Below are 10,558 nucleotides of genomic sequence, written 5' to 3'. Positions count from 1 at the left end.
TATATGTTATAGATGCAGAACCACATTTCTGAGATATAATGAATGCTCAAAAATTAGTTTTCCTGTAACTCTAGTTCACAAACAGTATTTGAATATATATAGCTTATTGAGGCAATTAACCATGCTCTGCAGATTACCTTGCTTTCTGAACAGATTTTTCTTTCTTTTAAAGCACTGCAAGGTTGTAACACTTCAGGTAAATAAAATAGGACAGATAATATCCTGACAAACTGATAACTAACTCTGTAATCTCTTTGTTATAGGCGTGGCAGCCTGGAAAAGGCATCTGAAGAGTTTAGTTCCACAAAAGCATTGCTAGTCTTTTCTGCTGCCGCCTCGAAACCTAAGCAAGCTTCTGTGTGTTTTGTAAAATAGTGGGTACATGTCTAGTGCCTTCACTGTAAATATCAAGTTTAAACATAACCTGTACATTTCTGAATCTAGTGCAAATTATGTAAATGCAGGTGCTAATTGGGTGCAGCTCTCAAGCTCCTGGCAAGCTGCCAGCGTGACCCCCGAGTGTTGTGCAAGGGTACTGCATTGCCATTTTACAGGATGCATTATTGAGACATTTCCACTTGTTTGCCGAGAAGAGCAAACAGCAGTAACTGATTTGGAAAGCATGTGCTCCCAGAATTAATGCAGAACTCATCTAACCTTCCATAAAACGTAGCAGAAGACCCGGGCTTCTGTGCACGCAGCCCTAAGTGTTCACTCAGTCTATTTGGGCAGAAGATATTAAAGTTCCAACTTTCTAAATATGCAGCATGAGATTGGTGATAACATGAGTATATGCACATGCAAATAGAGATGGATCTTGCTAAGTACACAGCCTATAAAATATGTAGTATAAGATCACTCATTTATTTAGAGATGCTTTTTACTTTGAATGAGAAATGACACAAATCTAAATATTACAATGTAAAGTAATGTGTAATTGTCTGCACGTTATAGCCTCAACATTTTACTTTTGATATAAGAGAGATGACAGCTGCACTTCCATTTTAAGCACACTGATCCCAGATGCAGTGTTTTTTGTTTATCCAAGATAGTATGTAGGTATAGCAAAAACGCTGGTTTATAGTTGAAACAGTATTGCAACAAAGTCTACACTTTTGTTATCTGATCATCCACAAGGCCCTCCCAAATGTAGGTTTTGTCCCCAGTATCTTCCTTCATACTTCTGTTTCTTAAGCATGGCTTTTCCTGAAACAATTTAATTTGGTGTATAGTGGAGGATGAGATTTCATGTTGTAAGGTAAAGTGTGTCGTCAAGTTGATTTCAACTCCTGGCGCCCACAGAGGCCTGTGGTTTTCTTTGGTAATATACAGGAGGGGTTTACCATTGTCTCTTCCCGCTCAGTATGAGATGATGCCTTTCAGCATCTTCCTATATCTCTGCTGCCCGATATAGTACCAGCCGGGATTCGAACTGGCAACCTTCTGCTTGTTAGTCAAGCATTTCCCCGCTGCTGGTCATAATAACCAATTGTTGCTGGGCATAAGGAATCAGGGAAAAAACTGTCAGCAAGTCCTGAATCAGGCAACCCTTCTAGAGAAAGTATTCATGTTTTCAGACCCCTATGAACAGAAGCCTGCAAGAACAAGCCCTCAATTACACTGTGAATGCTGCTAAATTATGCCATCAGTTTTCAATGCCAAAAAAGCTCAAGGCAAATATTATCCATGCTGGAGAATCTTATTCTTTTCTTCTGCCATGCAGCGATATTGGAAGCCAGGCAGCAATAATGTGCATTGTCTCTACCACTCCTACTTAGTAAAACCATTGTGAGATTAACCACACTTGAGAGAAGGGTACAGAATGATGCATGTTGTGAGAACTAAAGCCAAGGTCAGCAGTGTTACGGAAATACGGAACTGAAGTTAATAGGGGGATCATATCCTTTAAAACCAGGGGGTGGAGGGAAAGAGTAGCTGCTCCTGTTCCAGTTACTGATAGCCATCTTTATGGCTATGGGGCATTAGCTCATAAAAGGCATGTTATGCTGCTCTTCAGGTACAATAGGCGACAATGAGATATGGAGGTGAGGATGTGCTAGAAAGGGATCCTAGTGGTATTAGGGGAAGTGGGCTACACTTCTGTGGACCCAAGATCTAACAGGAAGAGGGGAGTTTTTCAGGGGCTGTTTCTCTTTAAGGGGTAGGTCTTAGTCTCTCTATCTCTCTATGTGTTAATAGTTTGGGGTTACTTGTTAGGGTTAAGATATCACAGGGCTAGGAGTTCTTAGGGTTACCTAAAGGCAGTGTTTACTCAGTGGTGGGGGTGGAGTCAGCTAGGGCTGGGAGAGGCCCACGTTCCTTTCCTGTGACTCACATCCTGTGTGACAGTTGGAAGGCTACTCTACATATGAGGTGAAGGCCCGAGAGCATAGCGAACAGAGCATAGCAAACAGGACGTAGGCGTTTTGCAGGAGTTTAGCGGGAAGTCTGCGGGGGAGCCTGGAACAAACCCCTGTGATCACAAGGATCACAAGGAGCCTGGTGGAGAAGAGAACGTAAGTATATATCCCTCCCTCGTATCCCTCATATTCTTGGGAAAGACTGTTTGGACAGTTAAATTGTTGACCATTACAGCTGAGACCTATCCTAATAAACTATCTAATAAATGGACAATAAGCTCCCTAAATGCTGTAAACAGCCAACCAAAACAGTATGAAGATAGAAGGTCAGCAGGGGAAGGGGCACTTCCCAGTGTATTGCACAGAGTGCCACATGTACGACTATTTGCCCCATGGGCAGAATTCATGGGTGTGTGCTCGGTGCAAGGAGCTCCTGGCTCTCAGGGAACAAATCCGTTCCCTTGAGACCAAGGTGGTGGATATGGAGAAGCTCAGAGAGACAGAGAGGCATGTGGACGAGACCTTCAGGGATGTGATAGAGGCATCCCACTCCAGGGCTGGTAGCGCCTCTGCTGTCAGGGAGAATGAAGGTCTTGGGCAAGGAGGACATTGGTCTGAGGAAGAGGGAAATGCTCCTTTAGAAGGGACCCCTTCCGTGGATGATGAGCCCATATCCTCTTGCACAGGGGATACTCCTCTGGGGGGTGGGGGCCTCCTTGTAGTGGGTGATTCAATCATTAGAGGGATAGAGAGATGGGTTTGTGACCCGTGTGTTGACCGCATGGTGACTTGCCTGCCTGGTGCAAAGGTTGCAGACATTACGCAGTGTCTAGACAGGCTCCTAGGCAGTGCTGGGGAGGAGACAGCTGTTGTGGTGCACGCCGGCACCAACGATGTGGGGAAATGCAGTCAGGAGGTCCTGGAAGCCAAATTTAGGCTGATGAGTAGCATTTTGAAGTCCAGGACCCCCAAGGTAGCATTATCAGAAATGCTACCTGTTCCACATGCAAGTACAGTGAGACAGGCAGAGCTGAGGGGCTTCAATGCATGGATGAGACGTTGGTGCCGGGAGAAGGGGTTTAGATTTGTTAGGCACTGGGACACATTTTGGGGCAAGCAAGGCCTGTACAAAAGGGACGGGCTGCACTTGAACCAAGATGGAACCAGACTGCTGGCGCTTAAAATCAAAAAGGTTGCAGAGCAGCTTTTAAAATGACACCTGGGGAACAGCCGATGGGAGCTCGGCAGTATCCCGTTTGGCAAAAGCCATCCTTTAAAGTGTGAGGCTGCAAAGAATTCAAATAAAACAGAACGGGACAGAGCAGAACCGCATAAAGAGCAGACGGGAGCCTGTGCCAGCAGGTCAAAGAGTCAAAAGAATAGCATACATCAGGGGAGACATTCAGTGTATAGGTGCTTGTATGCCAATGCCAGAAGCCTCCGAGCCAAGACGGGTGAGCTGGAGTGCTTGGTTGCTAACGCAGAAATAGACATAGTGGGCATAACAGAAATATGGTGGAACAGTGAGAACCAGTGGGACACTGTTATCCCTGGGTATAAACTCTACAGAAAGGACAGGGAGGGGCGCCTTGGAGGAGGGGTAGCACTGTATGTTAAAGAAGGGATAGACTCTAACAAGCTAGAAAACCAAAGTGGATTGTAGTCCTCCACAGAAATTCTGTGGGTGACTATACAAGGCTGGAAAGGAAACGTGCTACTGGGGACGTGCTATCGCCCTCCGGATCAAAATGCCGACAGTGACTGGGAGTTGCAGGAGGAAATCAGGGAGGCGTCAAGGAGAGGCAGGGCTGTAATTATGGGTGATTTCAACTACCCACACATAGACTGGGTAAATTCACATTCAAGTCAGGACAAAGAGGTCAAATTTCTAGATACGCTAAATGACTGTGCCCTAGAACAGTTGGTCATGGAACCGACCAGAGAGAAGGCGACCTTGGATCTAATTCTGAGTGACACCCAGGACCTGGTGCATGATGTCAGTGTCATCGACCCTTTAGGGAACAGTGACCACAGTGCCATCAATTTCAGCATACATGCGGGGAGATAATCACCAAGGATGTCTAACACAGATATTTTGAATTTCAGAAGAGGAAACTTCTCCAAAATGAGAAGTATGGTGAAAAGAAAGCTGAGGGGGGAAATCAGGAGAGTCATTTCGCTCTGGAGTGCATGGAGTTTACTCAAAACCACAATACTAGAAGCCCAGTTAGATTGTATACCCAAAAGGAGGAAAGGTACCACTAAGTCCAGGAGGATGCCAGCATGGCTAACGGGTACCGTCAAGGAAGCCATAAAAGGGAAGAAGACTTCCTTCTGAAATTGGAAGGCCTGTCCAAACGAAGAGAACAGAAAGGAACACAAACTCTGGCAAAAGAAATGCAAGGTGACAATAAGGGAGGCAAAAAGAGAGTTTGAGGAACATTTAGCCAAAAGTATCAAGGGGAATAACAAAAACTTCTTTAAGTACATCAGAAGCAGGAAACCTGCCAGGGAGGCAGTTGGACCATTAGACAATGAGGGAGTGAAAGGGATTATTAAGGAGGATATGGAGGTTGCAGAGAAGCTAAATGAGTTCTTTGCATCTGTCTTCACGGCAGAGGATACTGAGCATATACCTGCTCCTGAACCAGGCTTTTTAGGGATGGAGGCTAGAGAGCTGAGTGAGATAGAAGTAACAAGAGATGATGAAATCACCAGGGCCGGATGGCATCCATCCAAGAGTCCTCAAAGAACTCAAATGTGAAATTGCCCACCTCCTTGCCAAAATATTTAACTTATCCCTGAAATCGGGCTCTGTACCAGACGACTGGAGAGTAGCAAATGTAACACCGATTTTCAAAAAGGGATCCAGGGGCGATCCAGGAAATTACAGGCCAGTTAGCCTAACGTCCGTTCCAGGCAAATTGATGGAAAGCATCCTCAAGGATAAAATTGTAAAGCACCTAGAAGAACAGGCCCTGCTGGGAGTGAGCCAGCATGGCTTCCGCAAAGGTAAATCTTGCCTCACCAACCTTTTGGACTTCTTTGAGAGTGTCAACGAGTGTGTGGATCAAGGTGATCCAGTTGACATAGTCTACCTGGACTTCCAAAAAGCTTTTGACAAAGTTCCTCATCAAAGACTCCTGAGGAAACTTAGCTGTCATGGGATAAAGGGAATAGTACATGTGTGGATTGCTAACTGGTTGAAAGACAGGATACAGAGGGTAGGTATAAATGGAGAGTTTTCACAATGGAGGGAAGTAAGAAGTGGGGTCCCCCAGTGATCTCTACTGGGGCCGGTGCTTTTTAATTTATTCATAAATGATCTAGAAGCAGGGGTAAGCAGCGATGTGGCCAAATTTGCAGATGATACCAAACTCTTCCGGGTAGTGAAATCCCAAACGGATTGTGAGGAGCTCCAAAAGGATCTCTCCAAACTGGGGGAGTGGGCGACAAAATGGCAAATGCGGTTCAATGTTAGCAAGTGTAAAGTGATGCACATTGGGATGAAAAACCCCAACTTCAAGTATATGCTGATGGGATCTGAGCTGTCGGTGACGGACCAGGAGAGGGATCTTGGGGTTGTGGTGGACAGCTCCTTGAAAGTGTCAACTCAATGTGCGGCAGCTGTGAAAAAGGCAAATTCCATGCTAGGGATCATTAGAAAGGGGATTGAAAATAAAACGGCTAACATTATAATGCCCTTATACAAAACTATGGTGCGACCACACTTGGAGTACTTCGTACAATTCTGGTCACCACATCTTAAAGTCTGAACTGGAGAAGGTACAGAAGAGGGCAACCAAGATGATCAGGGGCCTAGAGCACCTTTCTTATAAGGCAAGACTACAACACCTGGGGCTTTTTAGTTTAGAAAAAAGACTACTGTGGGGAGACATGATAGAGATCTATAAAATCATGCATGGTGTGGAGAGAGAGAAATTCTTTTCCCTCTCACACAACACTAGAACCAGGGGTCACTCCATGAAATTGATTGCCAGGAGGTCTAGGACCAACAAATGGAAGTACTTTTTCACACAATGTGTGATCCACTTGTGGAACTCTCTGCCACAGGACGTGGTGACAGCCAACAACCTGGATGGCTTTAAGAGGGGTTTGGATGACTTCATGGAGGAGAGGTCTATCAATGGCTACTAATTGGAGGGCTGTGGGCCACCTCCAGCCTCAAGGGCAGGGTGCCTCTGAGAACCAGTTGCAGGGGAGTAATGGCAGGAGAGAGGGCACGCCCTCAACTCCTGTCTGTGGCTTCCAGTGGCATCTGGTGGGCCACTGTGCGAAACAGGATGCTGGACTAGATGGGCCTTGGGCCTGATCCAGCAGGGCTGTTCTTATGTTCTTATGATCTTCTGTCATTGGGGGTGGGGGTGGGAAATACTAAAGCTGGCATGGGAGGAGAGCTGGGTGTTTTTCACACAGGACTTTTAGCTCACATCCCATCTAGAATGGAGAGTGTGAGTTCACATATCAGCCAGGTTTACCCCCAAGTCCCTGTGAGCGATTGGGGAGCACTTCACACATGATTCAGGTTTTTCATTTTGTGTTAGAGTGTAGTCCGATTTATATCCAGGGTAAAAATATAGACTTTTTGCATCATTTCTTTGGCGAGGGGGGGTGGGGGGAGACTTCCAACTCGCAGTAAAGTCTCGCAGTAAACTCGCAGTAAAGCCTGCTGTGTGAAAAACACCCTGGTCTTGTGGTAGCAAGCATGAATTGTCCCCTTTGTTAAGCAGGATCTGCCCTGGTTTGCATTTGAATGAGAGACTACATATGAGCAATGTAGGATATTCCCTGTAGGGTATGGGGCCGCTTTGGGGAAGAGCATCTGCATGCTTTTCCAAGTTCAAAGAAGGTTCCAAGTCCCCTCCCTGGCAACTCCAAGACAGGGCTGAGAAAGACTCCTCCCGGCAACCTTGGAGAAGCCACTACCCATCTGTGTAGACAGTACTGAGCTAGATGGACCAATGGTCTGACTTGGTATGAGGCAGCTTCCTATGTTCCTATGGCCCCATAATCCGCTTTTTAACACTATGTAGTCAGCAAAAAGGCCACCTTAAGTGGCACAGCAGGGAAATGCTTGACTAACAAGCAGAAGGTTGCTGGTTTGAATCCCTGCTGGTACTATATCGGGCAGCAGTGATATAGGAAGATGCTGAAAGGAATAATCTCATACTGTGCAGGAGGAGGCAATGGTAAATCTCTCCTGTATTCTACCAAAGAAAACCACAGGGCGCTGTGGGTGCCAGGAGCCGAAATCAGCTTGATGGCACACTTTACCTTTAGTCAGCAAGGCTCAAATTTTCGCATTCTCCTCAGTCTAGTCCTCAGTGCTGCCAAAGTGCACAATGGATCGAGGCCTGCTAGCGCCACCTCCTTTTACATTCTGAGAGGGCTAATATTCAATCTCTGGACTGCCTCCATTATGTCCCACCCCACAATCTAGTACCACTAGATTGTGCCAATATGGATGAAGCCCCCACCACATCTACTGCACCCCAGGAATCAGCATGAGTACAACTCTAGACTCATTCAGATGTTATCATTGGATGCCCCAGTCTCCTGATCACAGGAAGGCATGCAATCATACTTACAGACTTCATCTCTTCCGATGAAGGCGGTAAGTGTGGTTGACCCACTTGGTGGGGAGTGTGGTTGATGCACTGCACAGGACTTTGGCCTCACTTTCTATGATAATGTCTGGTTGGGGCTTCTGCTGCTGCCGCCAGGAAAGAGCAGGTTGTCTCCTCTAACAATTGCTCTAATTTACACCCAGTTCCAGGTTTCAAAAGGCCCTTAGAAAATTGGTCTCCAAAGGCCGCTTCTGACCTGGGAGTTTCCAAGAGAGTCATTCCGCTACCACCACATAAAGGCTATGGGCACAAAGGGGGTCTCAGGGATCAGCAGTAAGCTTCTTGGAAACCTCTGCCATCAGCTTCCACACAGTGATACTGACCCTTGGTACTGGCCCTGCTCTAGCATCTAGTAAATATGAGACTATTAACCTTTGAATGGAAAGACTCTCTCAAATGAAACATTAGCATATATTATGGAGTCTCAGCAGCAGGATGGTGTGTGTGTGTGTGTGTGTGTGTGTGTGTGTGTGTGTGTGTGTGTGTGTACAAGCGTACGTGTCTGTAGTGACCAGCCTCCCCTCCCTCTAAAGAGTTAACCAGAAGTGAACCCTTGTCTTGACTGACAGGCTGGTGAACTCCAGGGTTCAGTCAATCAACACTCCAGGTGGGTGGGACCTAGAGAGCTTTTGCCAGGAAGAAGGGAGTTCTTTGTTAGAGAAGAAGCTAGGCTAGAGGTGATGAGAAAGACTTGTGGCCATGGAGGTTGGCTGCAGGAGAATAACTCTGCAGATCCTTGAAAGGCAGGAGGGCAGGAAGCTTGAATTCTCATCAGGAGTTTGGTGAGTTCAAGCAATGAGCCAGGGCTTATGGCTTCAAGAAGTTTAGCATAGGGGAAAGTTTGCTTAGTCAGATTTTGATATTTCTTTGTGTGTGTGTTTTTGCATATTCCTGATACTGTTCTTTTATTGTTTACCTGTAATGTAATTAAAATAAGAAACACTAGCCTACACCCATCCTACCTAGGGCATTGCAAAAAGACTATAAACATTTAAATGGGCATTAAGACAACCTATTTTTATAACCTTACTAAGTATTCTCAACTGTACCTAAAGGCTGAGGAAAGCCTCAGACGGAAGCAGTCTATAGTAATTGAATAAAACTGGGGTTTTTAAAAGTTCTTTTCTTTTTTACAAGCCTCTCTGAGTTGGTTTTTAACTCGGGAAAAGTGGGAGGCAAAGGGGGGTTCCTCTGGTGCAAACAAATCCTCAAATGTTTAGTAGCTATCAGTTTTCTCACCACGTGTAGGCTTGCAAATGGAACATTTTTGTACTTATCCAATAGCGAAATAAAGAGAATTTTCTCTGGGATTCCACCCCAAGGCCAGGGAGGTTCAAGCTCTGTCGATAAGAGGGGTAGTAGTGGCAGCATTTTGAACCTACCGATAATACAGAATAGTTTTAGGAGAAGCCTAGCCAGGCAGCTCAACATGGATGATTGAGCATTTCTTTCCCTCACGTGAGCTTGCTCTGAGACAAAGGCTTTAATCTGCTGCAGTGTCACACACACTCTCATGTACATCAGAGTGGTGTGTACAGTTCCATACGTATTGCTATTCTACTGGAAACATGATTCAGCAGCTCCAGGGCATACCTGGAGAGCTCCAATGCTCAGCTGCATGTGCATACATACAAACATGCTTGGAAACAAATGTTTTTCTACTTTTTCTACTGCAGTTCTGCAGAGCTTTGGACTATGCTGATTATCTGTGACTGGGCACACTTTTTTTCCTTCCAAAAATAGAAGTCCAGTTGTTGTTCCAGAACTAATATGGAAATATCAGTTTTCAACATCTCAGTGTTCAGTATTTTCATTTGTTTATTTTTGTTTGTACATACAAATTGTATCTTAAAAAACAAGCCTTATCAACTTTTTTCCTAATTAATTTTTATTTGAATAGTGAGAGTGTGTGCTTGGTTGCATTTGTGATATATAATGCACCCATGCACACTTTCAATAGATATATAGCTTTCTTTAGTGGAAAATTTGCAAATCCACTCTTCAATAAGCCTCTGTGACTAAGAAAAGGTCAGTTCCCTTGGAATTAACCAAATCTATTGCACATATCTGCAACATACATGATATAACTTTCACCTTGTCTTGTTAAACCAGTGGATTACATTGTTAAGCTGTAAATCCTATTGTCCATACCCTGAAGTCGTCACTCAGGCATAGCTGACAGAGAATGGGGGGATTTCCCCCCCTTTTCAGGACAGAACCTGCTATTTATTTTATATCCACTAAGTTAAAATAAGGTATGAAATGATTTTGTAAACCATAATACAAGACCACTTTAATCAAAGTGTGGAGAATCACAGCTCCAGTCACTTAAGCATGTGGCAAAGCATTTATCCAAATTGGGGGGTTGATGCTTCTTCAAGTGTGCTGTTGACTATTTTGTTCATTGCTGGGCTTCAGCAATAAATGTGGGGGTGGAAGACCTCTCTGTGAGCACATGGAGAGACAAGCATTTGCTGAGAAGAGGTCATGACATATACTCAGCCTAGTCTACTTGACAGAACTACTGTATAATAGCAGGGCACTTACGTC

Source organism: Hemicordylus capensis, chromosome 3, assembly GCF_027244095.1.
Source record: "Hemicordylus capensis ecotype Gifberg chromosome 3, rHemCap1.1.pri, whole genome shotgun sequence".
Taxonomy (NCBI): Eukaryota; Metazoa; Chordata; class Lepidosauria; order Squamata; family Cordylidae; genus Hemicordylus; species Hemicordylus capensis.
The sequence above is the reverse complement of the archived record's forward strand: the minus strand, read 5'-3'. Positions refer to the sequence as shown.